Source organism: Molossus molossus, unplaced genomic scaffold (genome assembly GCF_014108415.1).
Source record: "Molossus molossus isolate mMolMol1 unplaced genomic scaffold, mMolMol1.p scaffold_m16_p_4, whole genome shotgun sequence".
Classification (NCBI taxonomy): domain Eukaryota; kingdom Metazoa; phylum Chordata; class Mammalia; order Chiroptera; family Molossidae; genus Molossus; species Molossus molossus.
In genome coordinates this window covers 67,096,972-67,120,334 of record NW_023425377.1, presented here as the reverse complement: position 1 = coordinate 67,120,334, position 23,363 = coordinate 67,096,972, and the positions used below count along the sequence as shown (strand labels likewise).

The window sequence follows — 23,363 nt, the reverse complement described above, 5'->3', positions numbered from 1 at the left end:
CATCTGGTGCCGAAACCCGGGAGGAGGGTTTTGTGACCGCGCCCGGCCTTTCTGGTCGGGACGAGAGTCCCCCTCCTCTCCCTGCGCTGCCACCCGTCTTCTGGATTCAGAATCTCCCTCGACCCAGCACCGACTTCGGAGCCAGGCTCCCAAACCGTAAGTCGTTTCTCTAAAACCGTTTTGCTTTTTTCTGGGGTTTTGATCTGTCGTCCGTCCGGGGCTCGGGTCTCCCGTCCAAACCTTGGCCAAGTCGGGACGCCCCCGCCTCTCCGCCGGAGTTCCAGGAACTCCCGGTCTGAAGCTGCTTCAAGGGACGCCTGAGGCTCCTTCACGACCACCCTGTCCATCCAGGACAGACATCCGTCCGGGGACGGGCATTCAAAAGGGACGCCTTTCGGATGTCCGCTCTCCCGACACTCAAAGCCCCTCTAATCTGTCACCATGGGCAATTCCGAATCCAGACTCGACCGTAAGACCCCCCTCGGGTGTCTCCTCGAAAATTTTTCCAAATTGGGATATTCTCAGAGTCTACACAAGGCACCAGAAAAGATTCTGAAGTCCCTTATATTCAGGCTTTGTTGGATACACTCTGCCCGCCCCCCCCCCCAGATAATCCCCTCAATTCCCCTGTCGCTGCCCACACCCAGTCCCACACACCCACGGGGCCACTGTCCTTGCCTCCCACTTCATTTCCCAGTCCGCCCCTGATATCAGAAAGAAGCTCCAGAAGGTTGAGGAGAGCCCTGAAACTCCCATCCAAGACCTGGTAAAAATGGCCTTTAAAGTTTTTAATGCCCGGGAGGAGACGGCTGAAGCAGCCCGCCAGGCGAGGCTCCAGCAGAAGGTAAGCCTCCAAACCCAGGCTCTGGTAGCTGTCCTAAGGCGGGCAGGGGACCCGAAAAGACACCAGGCCCCAAAAGGGGGACCTCGCTTGCCTCCAGGCGCCTGTTTCAAATGCGGCAAGGAAGGCCACTGGGCCAGAGCCTGCCCACAGCCCAGGCCACCTACCAAGCCCTGCCCCCAATGCAAACAAATGGGACACTGGAAGTCAGACTACCCGACCCTGCCTCAATCCTCAGCACCTCGATGCTGGGGAAATGAGACCCAGGATTTCCCAGCATTGGAGCTACTAGGGCTCATGGACGACTGAGGCGGCCCTGGTTCTGCGACTCCAGTCACCCTCGCCGAGCCCAGGGTCACGCTCCAGGTAGCGGGTAAGTCTATTTCCTTCTTAATAGACACGGGGGCTACCTACTCTGTCCTCCCCTCCCATTTGGGCCTCACTTTTCCTTCCCAGGTCTCGGTTATGGGAATTGATGGGCTCCCTACAACCCCCAATCGAACGGCCCTACTTAACTGCATCTTCAAAGGCCACCCATTCTCCCATTCCTTTTTAGTAATGCCTGCCTGCCCAGTTCCACTCTTGGGGAGAGATATCTTATCTAAACTCCATACTACCATCTCTTTCCTCCCCCAGCAGCCGCATCTAATAGCTTTACTCTCTGGCCCTACCCAGGCTACTGTCTCAGCTTCCGCGGTCCAGCTCTTACCGGCAGTCCACCCTGGGTTCTGGGACACAAACACCCCCTCGGTTGCCTCACATCACGCCCCCATCCTCATCAAATTAAAAAACCCATCATCTTACCCCAATCGCCCCCAATTTCCCATCTCTCAGGCTCACCGACTAGGACTCCACCCCATTGTATCTAAACTCAGAAGCCAGGGCCTCCTCATTCCTACCAACTCCCCCTGTAACTCCCCCATTCTGCCTGTTAAGAAACCCCCGGGGCAGTACCGCCTTGTCCAAGACCTTCGCATAATTAATTCAGTGGTCATACCCATCTCCCCTGTAGTCCCAAACCCCTACACCCTTCTCTCTCATATTCCCCCCCATACTACTCATTTCTCGGTTCTTGACCTAAAGGATGCTTTCTTTACCATCCCGCTACATCCTGATTCCTATTTTCTCTTTGCTTTCACCTGGGAAGATCCGGTCTCCAATATTTCCCAACAGTTAACATGGACTGTCCTCCCTCAAGGATTCCGAGACAGTCCGCACCTCTTTGGTCAGGCTCTTGCTCAGGACTTAAGGGAATGTGATCTGTCCCCATCCACTCTTCTCCAATATGTAGACGATCTTCTCATCTGCTCCCCCTCTGAAGGAGATAATATCTCAGCCACCACCGCTCTCCTCAATTTTCTTTACACCAAGGGTTACCGGGTTTCTGCACAGAAAGCCCAGATCGCGACTCCCTTGGTGACCTATCTAGGGCTCCTTGTCACTCCGACACACCGGGCAATCACCTCTGACAGGTTGCAGGCACTTAGGGACTTACAACCCCCGACCTCAGCAATAGAAATTCAGTCCTTTCTTGGGCTTATGGGGTTCTTCAGGCACTGGATCCCCAATTTTGCCCTCCTAGCCAGACCACTCTACCAGGCAGCCAGAGACACCCCCGAGGGACCCCTGACCTCCCCTAAGGAGGTCTGCCGGGTTTTCCAGACCCTCCTTGAGGTTTGTGCTCTGCCTCAGCTCTTGCTCTCCCCAATCCCCAACGACCTTTTCTCCTCTATACAGACGAAAAACATCACTTAGCCATAGGGGTCCTGGTTCAGCCACTTGGCCCCACCCTGGTCCCTGTTGCTTACCTCTCAAAGCAGCTGGACCCCACTGTTCGTGGATGGCAGCCTTGCCTCCGGGCCCTCGCAGCAGCGGCAGAACTCACCACGGAGGCTCTGAAGATCAACCTGCAACAGCCTCTCCAGGTTTTCTCCCCCCACCGCCTTACCGACCTCCTCTCGCATCAGGCCTTGGCCCACCTTGGGCCCTCTAGACTTCAATTATACCATCTCCTCTTTATAGAAAACCCTTCAATCTCTCTTTCAAGCTGTGGCTCCCTCAACCCAGCAACCCTTCTGCCTGCCTCAGACCAGCAAGTCCCCACACACTCCTGCTTAGAAATCCTGGAACATCATCAGTCTCCCCGGCCTGACCTGGCTGACCATCCCTTACCTAACGCCCACCACATTCTCTATATTGATGGCAGCTCCATCCTGGACCCCTCCGGGACCAGACAGGCGGCCTATGCTGTAGTTACTGACTCTAACATCATTGAAGCCCGACAGCTCCCCACGGGGACCACCTCACAGCAGGCTGAACTGATTGCTTTAACCCGTGCTCTCATATGGGCTAAAGATAAAATAGTCAACATCTACACTGACTCCAAATTTTCCTTTCTGATCACACATTCCCACTGTATGATCTGGAAGGAACGAGGCTTCCTCACCACCAAAGGCACCCCGGTCCTAAATGGAAAACTCATCGAAAAACTCATCCGAGCCATCCAGCTCCCCCTGCAGGTAGCTGTTATTCACTGCCAGGGCCACCAGACTTCGAACTCTCCTGTAGCTAAGGGAAATGCTTTCGCTGATAAAACGGCCCGATCCACCGCTCGCCTGGGGCGGGCTCCTGCTATCTGTTTTCTTTCAGGCTCCTATACTCCCCAATACTCAGCCACAGAATTAAAGTCTCTCCAGTCTTCTCCCAGGGTCCACTTCAAGGATGGATGGGCCTTTCAAGACGACCTCCTAATTCTTCCAGACGCCCTAATTGGATCATCCACGATAAGTCATGATTCTGCTATACATCTTTCTGACTCTGGGCCTTGCCCCTGGTTGCCCACTCATTCTTGCCGCCTTCTCTCCTTCGCTTCTGGAATCCTCCCATCTGTTCCGTACCCTGAATTTGACCCAATGCCTCCTCTATAAGACCAACTCCACATTTGCGCCTGACTGTTGGGTCTGCCTATCCCTGTCCTCCTCAGCCTACTCTGCCATACGTGTGGGTCCACCACCTATATGTGTCTCCCCACTAACTGGACCGGCACCTGCACCTTGGTATATCACCCCCAACATCAATATAGTCCCCCAGGACGCCTCCCTGCCTGTTCCCGACATCACCCTGATTAATAGCACAACGCATTCGGGAAAGGCGAGATCAATCTTGGAGCACCTGGCTCAATTCCAACTGGGCACACTGGGTTTTGCCGCTTATGGGTCCCCTAACTCTCCTTTTTCTAGCCCTAGCCTTCGGACCCTGTCTCCTGCGACTACTCTCCTCCCTACTACAAAACCGACTGAAGGCCTTCACCAGCCAGACGGTGCACGAGATCATGATGCTAAGCCATTATCAACCTCTCACCAGATCCCCAGGCCCGGATCATGCCGACATGGGCCCCCTCCCCTTACGCCGCCCCTGTCCAGCTCGAAGTAGCCAGAAAGATACCTGCGCCCCTTTGTCATTATCACAGAGTCGGGAATGTCCCATGGCCTGGGGACTGGCACCAGGCAAAGTGCTCGACCATTGTCTCCTTGGTCAGCCTTGTCTCCCACCCTGAACGGCCTGCCTCTAGGCTATAGATTAACTCCCATCTTATCTATTCACATTCCAGAGGCTCCATGCATAGCCCCCGCAGGGCCAAACCCTAAGGGACAAATTCCAGCTGCAACAGGCAGATATAAAAGACACAAGCCCCTACATTGAGCGCGGCTTCTAGGACTCGACCCCCGGAGTCTGTGAACCCGCCCGGAGTGCACCCAATAAAGCCTGATCCCTGTTTATTCGGCTGATGGGCTCTCCAGTCTTTCTCTGTTTTATTCTGCGGCGCCTCCGATTCCTTACACCTCCCACTCTACCTGAACAAAAAATGGAAAAATGTCCTCTGGTGAGGATAAAAAAAAAAAAAATAAGTCTAGGACTCCTACATTAAGAACTACAGATACTGCTGAGATAAATTCATGAAGACCTAAATAAATTAAAAGATATATCACATTCATGGATTGGAAAATTCACTGTTAAGATGTCAGTTCTCCCCAAACTGATCTACAGTCAATGAAATTCACATCTAAATTCAGCAGGACTTTTTTTAAAAGAAACTGGCACTGACTTTAAAATTTATATTTATATAGCTCTGGTTGGTTTGGCTCAACGGTTAGAGCATCGGCCTTCGGTCCAGAGAGACCCGAATTCCTGCTAAGGGCACGAACCTCGGTTGCGGTTTGTCCCCGGCTCTGGTTGGAGTCGTGTGGGTAGCGACCAGTCGATGTGTCTCTTTCACGTCGATGTTTTTCTCTCTCTCCCTTTCGTCCTGCTCTATCTGAAGATGAATGCAAAAAAAAAAATGTCTTCGGGTGAGGATTAAAAAAAAAATTATATTTATACTCCATGTGTCTTTGGGACCTGCCAACTGTGGCAGTCTCCCTTCCTAGCCATGGAAGAGCATTTTCTTGTTTATTGGCAAAGCGGTCACCATTTAATTGGTATCAGATTCTGACTTGCACAAATAACATTCTTCACTCTTAAAACCCTGGAGGGTGCTGGGTTGTTGGACAAAGGTTGATTTTTCAAATGTTTGTCTGCGAAGTTGGACTCACTGTCCCGATGGGTGATGATGGAAAACAGGGATCAAGAAATGCAGTGACGTGGGTGTGTTACAATGTGTCAGCGAGATAACCAGAGACGCACAGCCAAATTGTAAAGGAGCGCTTTATTCTCGCCGGCGGACTGCAGAGGGCATAGTCTCCCCTCAGATGAGCAGCCAGGATTCTTCTTGCTTGTCGGATTTTAAAGACAGAAGCCCCATCCTCCTCACCCACCCCAGGACTGGTACAATAGTGGGCGTGACAGCGATTACAGAAGTCAAAATTAGCAATAATCACCAGGCTCACCAATACCTGCAAACGCCTGCAATTACCAATACTGGAAACTGCAAATGCCTCCCAACACATAGGGCAACTATAATCTTAGGCAAAATTCCTTTACTTCTGGGGGTAATTAACCTATTGATGGAAAAATATTGAAGGTCCATTGATGATAAAAATGGAGTTATTTAGTCGCTGTAGCCAAGAGGCCTACATGACAATGGAATCTAGTCGCCTTAGCCTCGGGGCCCAGGTCAGGTGGAGTCTCCTTTAGCTTCCTGCAGTGAGGGGACAGCCGTGATTTCAGAGCTCGGCAGCTCCAGGATTGGGTGCAAATGATCCGGAAACCATCGAGGCAGTGTTTTCAGTATAGGCCTGAATGTTGTTTTAAGTAGAGAATAGGTGAGCGCTTCCTTGTTGTAATTAAATAAAATGCTTGGCTCATCCAAGGAAAGAAAATTTTATATTCATATATATATGCACATATATACATATATTCATATATAATATATATACACATGTGTATATATATTATATGTGTGTGTATATTATATATATATATACATATATATATACATATATATATGTATATATATATATATATATATATCTCCAGGCAGAGTGGCTCAGTTGGTTGAGCATCATCCCATACACCAAAAGGTTGCCAGTTCAATTCCCAGTCAGAGCATATGCCCTGGTTGTGAGACTGATTCCCAGTAGGGGGTGTGCAGGTGGTGGCCAATCGATGTTCTCTTTCATCAATGTTTCTATCTCTCTCTCCCTCACCCTTTTCTTGCTCTCAAATCAATAAAGAAAAAAAAGGCCACAGGAAGTTGTTGGATTCATATTTTTGTGTGTGTGTGTGGTACATGCCCCTAGCAGGAACTGAACCCGGGGCTCTCTGGTCCGCAGGCTAACACTCAACCGCTGAGCCAAATTGGCCAGGGCAATTAATTAATTTATTTTTATCCTCACCCCAGGACATTTTTTTTTGTTTTTTGTTCAGATAGAGTGGGAGGGAGAGAGAGGAAGAGAGAGAGAGAGAAACATCGACATGAAGGGGACACATGGAATGGCTGCCACCTACACGACCCATCCAGAGCCGGGGACAAACTGCAACCGTGGTACATGCCCTTAGTGGGAACCGAACCTGGGTCTCTCTGGACCACAGGCCAACGCTCTAACCACTGAGAAAAACCGGCCAGGGTTCTTTTATTGATTTTAGAGAGACAGAAAGTGAGAAGGAGAGAGAGACAGAAACATCGATGAGAGAGAACATAGACTGGCCACCTCCTGCATGCCCCACACTGGGGATTAGGCCCACAACCTGGGCATGTGACCCGACCAGGAATCGAACTGGCAACCTCTTGGTGCATGGGTCAACACTCAACTACTGAGCCATACTGACCGGACAGTTGTTGGATTCTTTAATTAATTAATAAATAATAATAATAATATTGTCATAACTATGTATGGTGTCTGGGGGATCACTTCATAAGTTATATAAATGTCTAATCACTGTGCTGAACTGATGAAACTAATATAATATTGTATGTCAACTGAAATTGAAAAATAAATTTAAAACTCTAATGTGCAATTTAGTGTACTCCAATTATACTTCAGTAAAGTTGAAAAGATGGGTAGGAGGGAGAGGAAATAACAAGGGACTATTTTCTACCTGTCACATTGACACAGATAAAAAGTGTGAGAACTCAATGTATTCTCAAGGGCGTGTAGAAACAAATTCTCATTTGCTGTTGTCAGGAGTGGAAATGGCTCAGCTCTACAGAGTGGATCAGTCAGTTGGGAGCTGAAGAAATTGCCTTAGGACCCAGCAAGTCCTAGGAATGTCACCTATACTGGGTTGTTTATTCACCTTGGCACTCTGTAACAGCAACCAGCTGGAAATGACCTAAATGCCTAGCTGGGGATTTGCTGGATAAACTATGGCCATTCTCAGCATGAAATAGTAGGTAGCTGTGCAAAAGAATAAGGCAGCACCATGCTGACAAAGTGGGAAGACTTTGTGAAGGAAAAAGCAAGGTGCAAATCCAACCTGGGCAGGAAGGTTTAGTTTGTATTGAAGAAGAGTTGATTACAATTTCCTGTGTACTCTCATTGCATCAAAACACGAATAACTTGTTCTTCTCGTGGCCACTGGGAAGAGGTACTGGGGAGCCATGATCAGCAAAAAAAAGGAAGCTTAGTTTATATCTTTTACCTTTTGTGCCTGTTGAATTCTTTATTTATTAATAGTGTTTAAAGGTAAGTGTTTCATCAAAAAAGAAAATATATGTAACCACATCAGATGGGAGAGAAAATAGGAACTATTGGAGCTGTTGTTTGGAGGCTGACCATGAACCAAAACAATTGTATTGTTGTTAATGACAACAGCAAACATGTATCAAGTGCTCAGCAGAGCACCAGGCAGCCCCTACAAGTTCTTACTGAACGGGCTAGTAACATTTTAAAGGGTAAAAGTAAAAGCTTGCAAAAAGCAGAAACTGTGAAAAATGTGTTGCTTGCATGACCTTTGCTCAGCCTTCTTTTGAGTCCGGATAAGGATTATCTGGATTGTTCAAAAGACAATGAATCACCCAACAAATGCAGGATGAGATACCAGACCAGTCCAACTGCAAAGTGGACAATGGGCCAGGCAGCGTACATTGCAGGAACTGCCGGAAGCTAAAAGTGGAGTATATAACCTACACCCCAACAGTTATTTGATGCTGAACCCTTTTCAGCTCAGCCTGCCTGCACCCGGGTGCATGTAATAAAGCCGTTTTGCTCTACATTGGCCTTATGTTGTGGACATGATCTCCCGCCTGCTCAGACCTTTTACTTACATGTAGCAATTCATATAATTCTGAAACGATCTCAGAGGAGTGTGCTGTGATCCCCATTTACAGAGGGGGAAATTGAGGCTGGAAGATAAAGTGACAGGAAAGAAGAGGTTCCAGCATGCTTTGCTCTCCCTTCTGACAATGGCCTGGGACACCTCTGATTAGACTGAGCAAAGGGGAAAGAGGTCTGGCCCCTGGCTGGGGTGGGGAGAAACACTGTTTGGAGCTCTCATGAACCCTTTCTTTACTTTATTTTTCTCCCTGACACATATCACTCTGCCCTGATATATATTTTTCTTATTTATCTTGTTTCTGTTCATCTACCCCATTCATTTGTCAGTTCCCCTGAAGCTGGAGTTTTTGGTTGTCCTGATCAGGGCTGTGTTTTCAGTGCATGGCACAAGGTAGCTATTGAATAAATGAATAAAGTAATGAATGACTTGAATGAATTTGGGAGGGTTGGGAGCAAAGACAATTGAGAACAAGAGACCAGAGTCTAGGTGGGTTGGAATCTAGGGCACAGGGGAGTGGGTGGCTTGGGGGCATTTTGAGGACAAATGGACTGGCGCACAACTCCAGCCAGGTGAGCCCTGGGAGGATGGAGGTGCCACAATGGAAAAGGGGGGTGAGCAGAATAGGAGGGCTTGGCCTGTGGTCTAAGGCCCAGGATCAGCTTCCTGAGCTTGGATTCCTATGGGGCTGGAGGCTGGGTGGAGCAGAAAGGAGCAACACAGTGGGTCAGAAGTACAGCAGGAAGATAAATATTTTTTTAAAAAGCTTGTAAACCCTGGCTGGTTTGGCTCAGCAGTTAGAGCATTGGCCTGTGGATCAATGAGTCTTGGGTTCGATTCTGGTCAAGGGTACATACCTCGGTTGCGATTTGTCCCCAGCCCTGGTTGGGCCCTGTAGGAGGCAACCAGCAGAGTGGCTCTATCACAGAGAGACCATGTTTCTCTCTGTCTTTCTCTCTCCCTCCCTCCCACTCTATCTGATAATAAGTAGAGAAATATCCTCAGGTGAGGAATTTTTAAAAAGCTTTTAATTCTTCTTTTCCTTATTGATTTTTAGAGAGAGAGGGAGAGAGAGACAGAAATATCAATGAGAGAGGACATTGATTGGCCGCCTCCTGCATGCCCCCACTGGGGATCAGGCCCACAACCTGGGCATGTGCTCTGACCGGGAATCGAACTGGTGACCTCCTGGTACACGGGTCAATGCTCAACCACTGAGCCACACCAGCTGGGCTAGAAAAACAAAGCTTTTAAAACAAACATTAGGCAAAACACAAACACGTCCAGTGACTTGGCAAGTCAAGTCACCTTAAGCGAGACCTTGGAGATAAAAGCACGAGGCCCCTAGGCTGCTTCCCTCCCTTCCCACTTCCTCCTCCTCCTCCCCTCTCCTTTCTACTTTCCTGTCCTCACTACTTACCCTCCTTTGGCCCCTCTCCTGCCCTCTCTAGGGCACTTAATTTGTGCCCCAGGCCCAGACCTGAGTTTTTCAGGACCTCCTTAGACCTGCCCTTTACTCCAAATACTCTGAGGAAACTGAGGCCCAGAGCCCTGACTTCACACACAAAGGGAGGGGCACAACCAGCAAGAGCAGTACTCCGGCCCCCCCAAGTCCTAACAGTTATACCCCATTTAAATCTCACCACAACCCTACCAGCTGGGAACTATTATTAGCCTCATCTTACAGGCGAGGAGACTGAGGCCTAGAGCGTCGATGTACCACAAAACTATTAGTAGGATTCACATTAGTCAGTGTCCAGGCTACCTGCCTGGGCTGGGCAGAGACAGGAAAGGGATCCTCTGCCACCTAGTGGATCCTCACAATAGTCTCTCGCCTGGCATTGGGTGCAGGGAGGGGACCAGAGCAAGACCACAAATAACGGTAATTCTGTAATTATAAAAAAGAGCATAAATGCATTGCTTCTCCTTTTGTCTCTTAACTTATTCAAAAAGCAGTTGTATAAACATATATAAGTATTATTAATTGTATTATTGGGCTTATACTGTGTATATTTGACAATAACAGCACAAAGGAAGTGGGGGGAGCAAAGCTATATTGGATAAGGAAATGACACCAGGTAGTAACTAATCCACAAAAACGAATGAAGGAAACCAGAAATTCAAAAGGAGAAAATTAATATAACAAACTCTATAAATACATACTTGCCCTCTTATATTGTCTGCTTCTTCACCAGACATATAATTGTATGGAGTAATAATTATAGCAATGTATTGTGGGTATTATAACATATGAAGAATATATAACAATAATAGGACAACAATAACAATAATTGCACAAAAGAGGAAGAGGAAATGAGCTATATAGGAGTCACATTTCTATATGTCATTAAAATTAAGGCTGCCTAAATCCCAAGTAGATTCTAAGTTAATATATCTATGTTTAGTCCTAGAGGAACCACTAAGGAAATAACAAAAAAAATGTACTGAAAAATCATTAAAGGAATTAAAATGTTACACTAGAAAACAGTCACTTCATGCAATACAAGCAGCAAAGAAAGAATAGAGAAACAACAAAAAGACATGAGATGTAGAAAAACAAAAGTAAAATGGCAGATATCATGTTGTTAAAATGACAGCCTTCCCCAAATTGACCTAAAGATTTAATGCAGTCCTTATCAGAATCCCAGCTGGCTTCTTTGTAAAAACTGACAAGCTGATCCTAAAATTCATACGAAAATTCAAGGGACACAGACGAGCCTCTTTGATCTTAAAAAAGAAGATCAAAATTGGAGAATTCACACTTTTCAATTTAAACCTGACTACAAAGCCGCAGTAATCAAAACAGAGTGGTATTGGCATAAATCGATACATACAGATCAATATAATAGAATTAAATATTCAGAAATAGCCCTGGCCAGTGTGGCTCAGTGATTGAATGTTGGCCCATGCACCAAGAGGTCACTGGTTTGATTCCCGGTCAGGACACATGCCCAGATTGTGGGCCAGATCCCCAGTGGAGACAGCCAGTTGATGTTCTCTCTCATTGATGTTTCTATCTCCCTCTCCCTCTCCCTTCCTCTCTCTCTAAAATCAATAAAGGAAGGGGGGGGAGATAAACCACAGAACTTATATGCTTGTATGCATGAACAATGGACATGGACAACAAAGCTGCAGACAGGGCGGGGAGGGGGATGGAGGAGGATATCAGTGGGGGGAAAAGGAGAAACATTTGTAAAAAAATTAATGAATTAATTAAATAAAAAATAATAATAAAATAAAATCAATAAAGGAAAATAAATTAGTTAATTAATTTTTTAAAAAGAAAGTAAAAAGGTTATCACAGAATGAAAATAGTTTGCAAATCATTTCTCTGATAAGGAACTATGTACCTATGTAAAATAAAGAACTCACAAGTCAATAATTTTTTTTTTTCCTCACCTGAGGACATTTTTTTTTTTTTTGTACATGCGCCTAGTGGGAGCCGAACCCAGAACTCTCTGGTCCCCGACGCTCCAACGGCTGAGCCAAACAAGCCACGGTTCAAGGACATTTTTGCATTTATCTTCATATAGAGCGGGAGGGAGAGGGGGGGAAGAGAGAGAGAGAGAAACATCGATGCGAAAGAGACACATCGAGTGGCTGCCACCCACACAACATCAACTGGGGCAGGGACAAACTGTAACTGAGGTACATGCCCTTAGCGAGAACCAAACCCGGGACTCTCTCGTCTGCGGGCCAGCGCTCTAACCGCTGAGCCACACTGGCCAGGCCAAGTCAATAATTTTTAAAAACTTTATTTAGCTTGGTCAGTGTGGCTCAGGGGATTGAGCCTCGTCCCATGGACTGAGAGGTCCCAGTTCAATTCCGTGTCGGGGTACACGTCCAGGTTGTGGGCTCAATCCCCAATGGGGGGCATGCAGGAGGCAGCCCTTCAGTGTATCACTCTCTCAAAAAAAACAAAACAATAAAAGCACATATTTAAAAAAAGCAAAACTGAATTTATTTATTTTTCCTTTTTTTTCTTAATTTCACCTGAGGACACATTTCCATTTTTTTGTTCAGATAGAGTGGGAAGGAGAGAGAGAAAGAGAGAGAGAGAAAAAAACTCACTGTGAAAGGAACACATTGAGTGGCTGCTTCCTGCAGGGCCAGGGACAAACTGCAGCCGAGGTATGTGCCCTTGGCGGGAACTGAACCCGGCACTCTCCGGACCGCAGGTTGACGCTCGACGCTCTAACCACTGAGCCAAACGGGTCAGGGCAAAACTGAATTTATTTTTAAAAAAGGGGATGGGCCCTGGCCGGTTTGGCTCAGCGGTTGTAGTGTTGGCCTGCGGACCAGAGAGTCCCGGGTTTAGTTCCCGCTAGGGGCACGTACCAAAAAAAAGAAAAGGGAATGGGCCCCTGCCCGTGTGGCTCAGTGGCTGAGTGGCAACCCATACACCAGGAGGTCGCCGCCAGTTCAATTCCCTGTCAGGGCACATGCCCAGGTTGTGGGCCAAATCCCCAGTGAGGGACATGCAGGAGGCGGCCAATCGGTGTTCTCTCTCAATGATGTTTCCATCTCTCTCTCCCTCTCCTTCCTCTCTCTCTAAAATCAATAAAGAAAAAAAATTTTTTGGACTTCTGGTCAAGATGGCGGGTAGGTAAACACGGTATCGCGTCCTCCCACAACCACGTCAAAGTTACAACTAAACTACAGAACAACCATCATTCAAAACTGCCTGACATCAAGCTGAATGGAAGTCCTACAACTACGGAATTAAAGAAGCAGCTGCATGAAGACTGGTAGGAGGGGCGGACCCACGTGTGGCAGATAAAAATCAGGAGGACACCTCGGCTGGGAAGGTCCTCCCTGAGGACTGGGGGGTCCCTGTCCCACACCAGGCACTCCACTCAGGGTTCCAGTGCCAGGAAGAGAAGTCCCATAATTTCTGGCTAAAAAAAACAGCGGGAACTGAGGCTCAGGGAGGGAGGCTGAGGCGGCTGGAGCCCCAGGCAGCTCCTCTTAAAAGGCCTGTGCATGGGCTTACTTGGACTTGCTCCCTCTAAGCTCAGAGGGGAGGCAGCTTGAGAGGCGCCAGAGACATACAGGGAAGAACTGAGCTGTTTGGCATTGGAGCGAGGGCTGGAGAGGGGGCTTTCTCCGGAACACACGTGTTGTCAGAGGCCTTTGTTCCTTTGGTGAGCCCTTCCCTGGGGCAGCAGACAGCCGCCTTATCTGGGACTCCAGCAACCTGGCTCACACTGTTTGCCCCGCTCTAGTGATTCCCTGAGGCCCCGCCCCACCCAACTTTCAGGTCCACCCAAGCTGTTGCCAGTTGCTTTACCATAGAATTGGCCTGTCTTGGATCCTGCTTCAGGTTTTCCTAAATTCTTTCAAACAAGCAGCATCTGGTCTCAGCTAGCCCCATATCTCTCGTTAAGTAATACATAGAAACAAACACAGGGAGGCAGCCAAAATGAGGAGACAAAGAAACAGGTCCCAAATGAAAGAACAGAACAAAACCCCAAGAAAAGAACTAAGCGAAATGGAGATAAGCAACCTAACAGATGCTGAGTTCAAAATACTGCTTATGAGGATGCTCAATGAACTTAGTGAGAACCTCAGTGAACTTAGTGAGGGCCTCAAGAACATAAAAAAGGACCAGTCAGAAAGGATGGATGCACAGTCAGAAATGAAGGAGGCACTAACTGAAATAAAGAATAATTTACACAGATTCAATAGTAGAGTAGGTAAAGCCAAGAAGCAAACCATCAATTTGGAATATAAGGAAGCAAAAAACGCCCAATCATAACAGCAAAAAGAAAAAAAAATTTTCAAAAAAATGAGGATAGTGTAAGGAGCCTCTGGGACAACTTCAAGCGTGCCAAAATTCGCATCTTCGGGGTGCCAGAAGGAGAAGAGAGAGAACAAGAAATGGAAAACCTATTTGAAACAATAATGGCAGAAAACTTCCCTAACTTGGTGAAGGAAACAGACATACAAGTCCAGGAAGCACAGAGAGTCCCAAACAAGATGAACCCCAAGAGGCCCACACCAAGACACATCATCATCAAAATGCAAAAGGTTCAAGACAAAGAGAGAATCTTAAAGCAGCAAGAGAAAAGCAGTTGGTTACCTACAAGGGAGTTCCCATAAGACTGTCAGCTGATTTCTCAAAAGAAACTTTGCAGGCCAGAAGGGAGTGGCAAGAAATATTCAGAATGATGAAAAGCAAGAACCTGCAACCAAGATTACTCTACCCTGCAAAGCTGTCATTTAGAATCGATGGCCATATAAAGAGTTTCCCAGACAAGAAGAAATTAAAGGAGTTCATCACCACCAAACCATTATTATATGAAATGTTGAAGGGTCTTTTTGAAGAAAAAGATAAAATATATGAACAAACAAAATGTCAATGAATACATATCTATTAACAAGGGAATCTATAAACAAAATGAACAGTCAGAACAGAAACATTCTCATAGATACAGAGAACATTTTGTTGGTTGCCAGATGGGAGGGGAGTTGGGGGAATGGGTGAAAAAGGTGAAGGGATTAAGAAGTACAAATTGGTTGCTAAACTGACAAACCTCAAAAGGAAGGGGGTTGGCGGGAGGGAAGAAATAAACCAAAGAACTTATATGTATATATGTATAACCAATGGACACAGACAACAGTGTGGGAAAAGGCAGGAGAGGGGCAGGAGTGGGGAGGAGGGGGTCAATGGGGGGAAAATGAGGAACATCTGTAATACATTCAACAATACAGATAAAAAATTTTAAAATTTTTTAAAGAAAAGGGGATGGGGAATGGGGATATGCAAGAAAAAAGTGCTACACAGCACAGAGCCATGGGGTACTAGGTCAATGATGGCAGCACCTAGGACCTAGAGTTTTGTCCTTAAATTTTTTTTTCTTTTTGATATGTGCCCCTAGCAGGAACCAAACCCGGGACTCTCTGGTCCGCAGGCCGACGTTCCAACCGCTGAGCCAAACTGGCCAGGGTAAATTTTTTTTTCTTTATTGATTTTAGAGAGTGAGGAAGGGAGAGGGAGAGAGAGAAACATCGAGGAAAGAGAACATCTACTGGTCACCTCCTGCATGCCCCACACTGGGAATTTGGCCCACAACCTGGGCATGTGCCCTGACCTGGAATCAAACTGGCAACCTCTTGGTGCATGGGTTGATGTTCAACCACTGAGCCACACTGGCTGGGCTGGAGTTTTGTCCTTATATGCATCCACTGGCAGGAAGCCTTTGTAATCAGTGGGTTGTGGGATCTTGGTAGATGGGTTTGGCACGGGGTTGGGTCTATAGTAATTTGGATGTGCAACTGGGTGTTTCTTTGACAGTTTTAGTTCTTTATATGGTTCGATTCCTGGTGTCCAGCATTTCTTGTCTGGCCAGTCCACTGAGCCACACCAGCCAGGCAATACAGTCATTTTTTTTTTTTTTTTTAATCCTCATCCAAGGACATTTTTCCATTTTTTGTACAGACAGTGTGGGAGGGAGAGAGAGGAAGAGAGAGAGAGGGAAACATCGATGTGAAAGGGACACATCGAGTGGCTGCCACCCGCACGACCAACCAGGGCCGGGGACAAACTGCAACCGAGGTACATGCCCTTAGCAGGAACCGAACCTGGGTCTCTCCGGACCGCAGGCGGACGCTCTAACCGCTGAGCCAAACTGGCCAGGGCAATAGTCATTTCTTAAAGTTTTATAAATATTTATTTATTTCAAAGAGATGACCTGCTTAGAACTTGTAATTTAGAGTAAGTCAAAGTCCTTTTCACGAACCTTTTAAAAGATGTAACATATTTGTCAATGCATCACAGTAAAACAATGACTGCCTATAAATGACAAAACTTAAAATGACATGGTTAATACAATTGGTAAAGAACTTTGCTTTTGTATGAGATATAACATTCCAAGATAACAATTTTTTGGTAAATAATAATTATGAAATGATATAAAAAGAACAATATAAAGCTTACATTTTCAGATTCAATACACAATTTCAATATATAAAGAACAAATAATGAACAAAATAAGCTGATGAACAAAATAGACCCAGAGACATAAAAGTAGGGATTAGATTGGCAAAGCTTCCATTGTAATTTCAGTGTATTAGTTTGAAAAACCTATAATGACAGAGAATAGCCCTGGCCAGTTTGGCTCAGCAGTTAGTGCATCGGCCTGCGGACCGGAGTGTCTCGGGTTCCCGCTAAGGGCACGTACTTCGGTTGCAGTTTGTCCCCGGCCCTGGCTGGGGTCATGTGGGTGGCAACCACTCGATGTGTCTCTCTCACATCAATGTTTCTCTCTCTCTCTTTCCCTCCTGCTCTGAAGATGAATGCAAAAATGTCCTCGGGTGAGGATAAAAAAAGAGAGAGAATAAATCCTTGAGGTATTCCAGGGCCCACGACTCTTTGGTTGATGGCTGTCGCTCTAACCACTGAGCAAACCAGGCAGGCAAAGACAGTCATTTTCTTTTCTTTTCTTTCTTTCTTTTTTTTTTTTTTTTTTGGTGGTATGTGCCCCTAGCGGGAACCGAACCCGGGACTCTCTGGTCTACAGGTCGACGCTCAACCACTGAGCCAAACTGGCCAGGGCCAGGACAGTCATTTCCAATACCTCAGGGACTAGGTTGCTACCCAAGTGTTGGTAACGAACTGACAAGTCTATCCATTTTTCAAATGTTTCTTCACATTTAGGTACATTTTTCTAGTTTTTCTAGGCAGCATACGGCTTAGGGTTACCTGAGAGTCATAAAGGTGTGGATATATGGAACCTCTGCCCATTCCCCTTGGGAATGGCAAAACAGGTCCTAGCTGCAAGATAGTATTAAAATGAATGGTATTGCCCTGGCCAGTGTTGCTCAGTGGTTAGAGCGTCAGCCCGAGGACCAGAAAGTCCTGGGTTTGGTTCCCACTAAGGGCATGTACCTTGGTTGCAGTTTGTCCCTGACCTCTGATGAGGTTGTGTGGGTGGCAGCCAGTCGATGTTTCCCTCTCACATCGATATTTCTCTATTCCTCCCTGTCTCCCTCCGGCTTTATTTGAAGATAAATGCAAAAAAAAAAATGTCCTTGGGTGAGGATAAGAAAATAAATAAAATAAAATCAATGGTATTACAAAAGATTAGCCTTTTTCTTGAGGGACTCAGGTTCAAATTTCTCCCAGAAGGTGAGCATGTATCCCAAAGAGGTATTCTCAAAGCACTGTGGACTGGTTCGGCATCTATGGAGAAACAGATATGTAGCAAGCAGAGAGTTAGAGGCATCTCTGCAAGTCTCTGAGCTGTTTTGGGTCATTCTGAGCAGGCCCTGTTAAGCCGTCCCTGAAGCTCTCATGGAAGTAATTAATGAAGAAAAGATGGTTAGCAAACATTCAGTCAGTCTCAAGATTAGTTTCCTCTTTGGGAGATTTTTAAATTAAATTAAATTAATTTATTAAAAAAAATTTTTTTTTTCTTTATTGATTTTTAGAGAGAGAAGAAGGGAGAGGGAGAGAGAAATAGAAACATCAATGAGAGAGAACATCAACCAGTCGCCTCCTGCATGCCCTCCACTGGGGATCAGGTCCACAACCTGTGCATATACCCTGACCAGGAATTGAACTGGTGACCTCTTGGTTCATAGGTCAACTCTCAACCACTGAGCCACACCAGCTGGGCTGGGAGGTTTCTTTAAATCATCATTTTCCCCTTTGGTTCAATCTGATTCATTTAGCTCTAAATTCATATTATTCTTCTGGAAAAACCATATGTGGGCATCACTGATTTAAAACAAACAAACAAGCTCTGGCTGGTTTGGCTCAGCGGTTGGAGCGAAGGCCTGCGGACCATAGAGTCTCGAGTTTGGTTCCCACTAAGGGCTTGTACCAAAAAAATAAATAAAATGAAATGAAATGAAAATAAAACAAACAAAACCTCACCCTATCAGGTGAACTGGGGCAGATTTGATTATCAAAGATATATATTGTCCTATAACATTCCCTAGTTGGAAGGGGACAGGTTCTGATTTTAAGACAATGATTAGCGCCCTTTCTGGTTTGGCTCAGCGGTTGGAGTATTGGCATGTGGATCAGAGAGTCCTGGGTTCAGTTCCCGCTAGGGGCACATACCAAAAAAAAAAAAAAAAAAAAAGGACATTGATTAGCAATTCTTTTTATTTTATTTTATTTTTGTTACAGATGTTTCTCCTTTTTTACCCCATTGGCACTCTCCTCCCCATTTCCCCCGCCCCTCCCTGGCTTTGTTGTCCATGTCCATTGGTTATGCGTACATGCATATAAGTTCTGTGGTTTATCTCTTCCTACTCCCACCACCCTCTCTTCTGAAGGTTGTCAGTCTGTACCCTACTTCCATGTCTCTGGGTCTACCGAATTCCTCAGACTGTAATGTTCATTATATTTCGTATATAAGTGAGATCATGTGGTATTTGTCTTTTTCTGCTTGGCTTGTTTCGCTTAGGATAATACTTTCTAGGTCCCTCCATGTCACCTCAAAGGATAAGAGATCTTTCTTTCTTACAGCTGCATAGTACTCCATTGTGTATATGTACCACAGTGATTAGCAATTCTTGACATTTTTTCAGAAGCTTTACTCCCAGGGAAGAGACAACTTAGTTGAGTGTGGTTAAGAACAAATCAAGTAGCCCCAGGTACTCATAGGGGCATTCGTGGTTTCCCTTTTTATGATAATTTCAATTCCTCCCAATCAGTGAGAAGGAGGCAAAACACCCTTGGAACAACCCTATGCTTACTTTTGGTTTCTTCTCTAAGTCCAATTTTGGTTTTCTACAATCCTTTTTTATTTTTTATCCTCACCCGAGGATATTTTTCCATTTTTTGTACAGATAGAGTGGGAGGGAGAGAGAGGAAGGGAGAGAGAGAGAGAAACATCGATGTGAAGGGACACATCCAGTGGCTGCCACCTGCACGACCAACCAGGGCCGGGGACAAACTGCAACCGAAGTACATGCCCCTAGTGGGAACCGAACCCGGGTCTCTCCGGACCGCAGGCCGACGCTCTAACTGCTGAGCCAAACTGGCCAGGGCCCTTTTTTTTTTTTTTAAATCCTCACCCGAGGATATTTTTCCTTTTATCCTCAGATAGAGTGGGAAGGAGGGGGAGAGGAGAGAGAAAAAAAAAAAACACATTGATGTGAGAGACACATTGACTGGGTGCCTCCTGCACAACCTCGACCAGGGCCAGGGACCAAACCGCAACTGAGGTACGTGCCCTTGACTGGAATCAAACCCGTGACTCTTTGGTCCACGGGCCAACGCTCTAACTGCTGAGCCAAACTGGCCAGGGCTCTACAATCCTTTTTAATGTCACCTGGCTTTCTGCAATAGAAACAGACTATAGTTTTTCAGCAGACTTCATTTAGCAATCCTGTTGCCTTGCTCCCAGAAACCAGTAGATATATCAATTGGAATAGGTCAGAATAACCAGCACTGTATTGTTTAACAGAAAAGAAAATTCATTTGCAAACCCATCAGGGTCCTGGAGAAAGAAATGGATACAATCATTGTTCCTCTCTTGCCTGAAACCAGCCCTTCTTTCTTTTTTTTAAATCTAATTGACCAGTGTTCCACCCAGGAGCTTCTAATTTGCAATCAAGATAAGTTTCCTATGCATTAAGTTTTCATTCGAAAGCCACTTTTTCTAATTTGCATGCAAAAAAAAAAATTGATTTAGGCATCAAAAGTTACATTTTAGCCATCTTAAGTTGATATCACTTCAAGTTAAATCATCCCATCTTTGTAAGTCTGGAATGTTAATGAGGCTAGGGCCTGGGAGTTTCTGGACTTGGAGGCACAATTTCCCATGTTGATTTTAGTTTTATTTTGAGATCTGCAGAGTTTGAAAAACCTCCAGATATACTGTGTACCAAGGTAAAGCGCACAGCCTGTGTGCTGAGCTCCAAATCATTTCAAAACTTCCCTCATGTCTTGGTCTTCCCTCCCCGACTCCACAAAGATTCAGCAGTTACCTAAGAATGCCTGAGATTTAAGCTGGAGATGAAAGGGTGGGATATGGAGGTAAAGGGGCCAAGAGTGGTGAGGGGTTAGAGGTGAGTTTCTCTTGGTTTTGGAGGCCAAGGGGTGGAGGCATAGAGGATGTGACAGGAGGAACAAAGTTCAGGGTGATGGCAGACTTCAGAGAAGGCCTGAACACAGGGAATCTTGGTCCATTTGGCTAGGTGGTGGCAGTATAAATCCAAATGGAGAATGGTGTTATATTTGAGAGTACCATTTTGGGGCCAGATCTCCTGATTGTCTAAATTACATTGTGGCCATGCTGTATTGTTTTATTAATTTATTTTTGTTACAGATGTTTCTCCTTTTTCCACCATTGACACCCTCCTCCCCATCCCCCCCACCCCATCCCCAGCTTTGTTGTCTATGTCCATTGGTTATGCATATATGCATATAAGTTCTGTGGTTTATCTCCCCATCCCCCTTCTGAGGTTTGTCAGTCTGTACCCTAGTTCTGTGTCTCTGGGTCTGTTTTGTTCGTCAGTTTATTTCACAAATAAGTGAGATCATGTGATATTTGTCTTTCTCTGCTTGGCTTGTTTCACTTAGCCTAATACTCTCCAGTTCCCTCCATGTCATCTCAAAGAATAAGAGATCTTTCTTACAGCTGCGTAGTATTCCATTATGTATATGTACCACAGCTTTTTTATCCACTCATCTACTGGTGGACACTTGGGCTGTTTCCAGATCTTAACTATTGTAAATAGTGCTGCTATGAAACATAGAAGTACATACATTCTTTCTGATTGGTGCTTCAGGCTTCTTAGGGTATATTCCTAGAAGTGGGATCACTGGGTCAAATGGCAGTTCAATTTTTAATTTTTTGAGGTACATAACACCATAGTGTTTTCCATAGTGACTGCACCAGTCTGCATTCCCACCAGCAGTGTACTGGAGTCCTCTTTTCTCCACACCCTCGCCAGCGCTTGTTGTTTGATGATTTGTTGATGGCGACCATTCTGACAGGTGTGAGGTGATACCTCATTGTTATTTTAATTTGCATCTCTCTGATGATTAGTAATATTGAGCATTTTTTCATATGTCTCTTGGCCATTTGTATGTCCTGTTTGGAGAGGTGTTTCTTTAGATCCTCTGCCCATTTTTTAATTGGGTTCTTTGTCTTCTTTTTATTGAGTTGTATGAGTGCTGTATATATTTTGGAATAATTAACCCCTTATTTGATGTATCATTGACAATTATGATCTCCCATATAGTGGATTCCCTTTCCATTTTGCTGGTTGTTTCTTTTGCTGTGCAGAAGCTTTTTAGTTTGATGTAGTCCCATGTGTTCATTTTTTCCTTTGTTTCTCTTGCCTTAGGTGTTGTATCAGTGAAAATTCTGCTGTGTATGATGTCTGAAATTTTGTTGCCTACATTTTCTTTAGGATTTTTATGGATTCACGAGTCACATTTAAGTCTTTTATCCATTTTGAGTTTATTCTTGTGTATGGTGTAAGTTGGTGGTCTAACTTGATTTTTTTTTTGGCATGTAGCTGTCCAGTTTTCCCAACACCATTTATTGAAGAGGCTGTCTTAACTCCACTGTATGCTCTTGCCACCTTTGTCAAATATTAATTGAGCATATTGTCTTGGGTCAATTTTTGGGTTCTCTGTTCTGTTCCATTGATCTATCTGCCTGTTCTTATACCAGTACCAGGCTGTTTTGATTACAGTGGCTTTGCAGTATAACCTGATATCTGGTATTGTGAACCCTCCTATTTTGTTCTTCTTTTTCAACATTGCTGTGGCTATTTGGGGTGTTTTTTGGTTCCATGTGAACTTTTGGAGTGTTTGTTCTAGTTCTGTGAAATATGTCGCTGGTATTTTGATGGGGATTGCATTGAATCTATAGATTGCTTTGGGTAGTATGGACATTTTAATGATGTTAATTCTTCCAATCCATGAACATGGTGTGTGCTTCCACTTTTTTATATCTTCCTCTATTTCTTTTTTCAATTACCTGTAGTTTTCTGGGAAGAGGTCCTTTACTTCTTTGGTTAAGTTTATTCCTACGTATCTTAATTTTTTTTTTGCTGTGATAGTAAATGGGATTGTTTTTTCAGTTTCTCTTTCTGTGAGTTCATCATCATTGTTGTATAAGAATGCCATTGAGCACTGGCATTTAGCTCAGTGGTTGGAACATTGGCCTGTGGACCAGAGAGTCCCGGGTTTGGTTCCTGCTAGGGGCATGTACCAAAAAACAAAAACAAACAAAAAAGGAATGCTGTTGATTTTTTTATGTTAATTGTGTATCCTGCTACTTTGCTAAATTCACTTATTAAGTCTAGTAGATTTTTGATGGAGTCTTTAGGGTTTTCTATGTACAATATCATGTCATCTGCAAATAATGACAGTTTCACCCTGGCTGGTTTGGCTCAGCGGCTAGAGCGTTGGCCCACGGACCTAAGAGTCCCAGGTTCAGTTCCCGCTAAGGGCATGTACCTCAGTTGCAGTTTGTCCCTGGCCCTGGTTGGGGTCGTGTGGATGGCAACCACTCGATGTGTCTCTCTCACATCGATGTTTCTCTCTCTCTCTCCCTCCTGATCTATCTGAAGATAAATGTAAAAATGTCCTCCGGTGAGGATTAAAAAATAATGACAGTTTCACTTCCTCTTTTCCAAATTGGATCCCTTTTATTTTCTCTTCATGTCTAATTGCTGTAGCTAAGACTTCTAGTACTATGTTAAATAAGAGTGGCGAAAGTGGGCATGTCTTGTTCCCGTTCTTAAGAGAAATGCTTTTAGTTTTTGCCCATTGAGTATGATGTTGGCTGTAGGTTTTTCATGCTGTATTGTTTTAAAAGGCAGGCCAGAGGTG

At 45.2% G+C, this 23,363-nt stretch overlaps 1 non-coding gene across 1 annotated transcript; it reads left to right on the top strand.

Annotated features, from left to right (window-relative positions):
- Positions 1-5,220: 5,220 nt before the first annotated feature.
- LOC118616678 lies at positions 5,221-5,351 on the top strand. The gene has a single exon (XR_004956660.1). It is a non-coding gene; the product is annotated as a small nucleolar RNA SNORA24 (small nucleolar RNA).
- Positions 5,352-23,363: the final 18,012 nt, after the last annotated feature.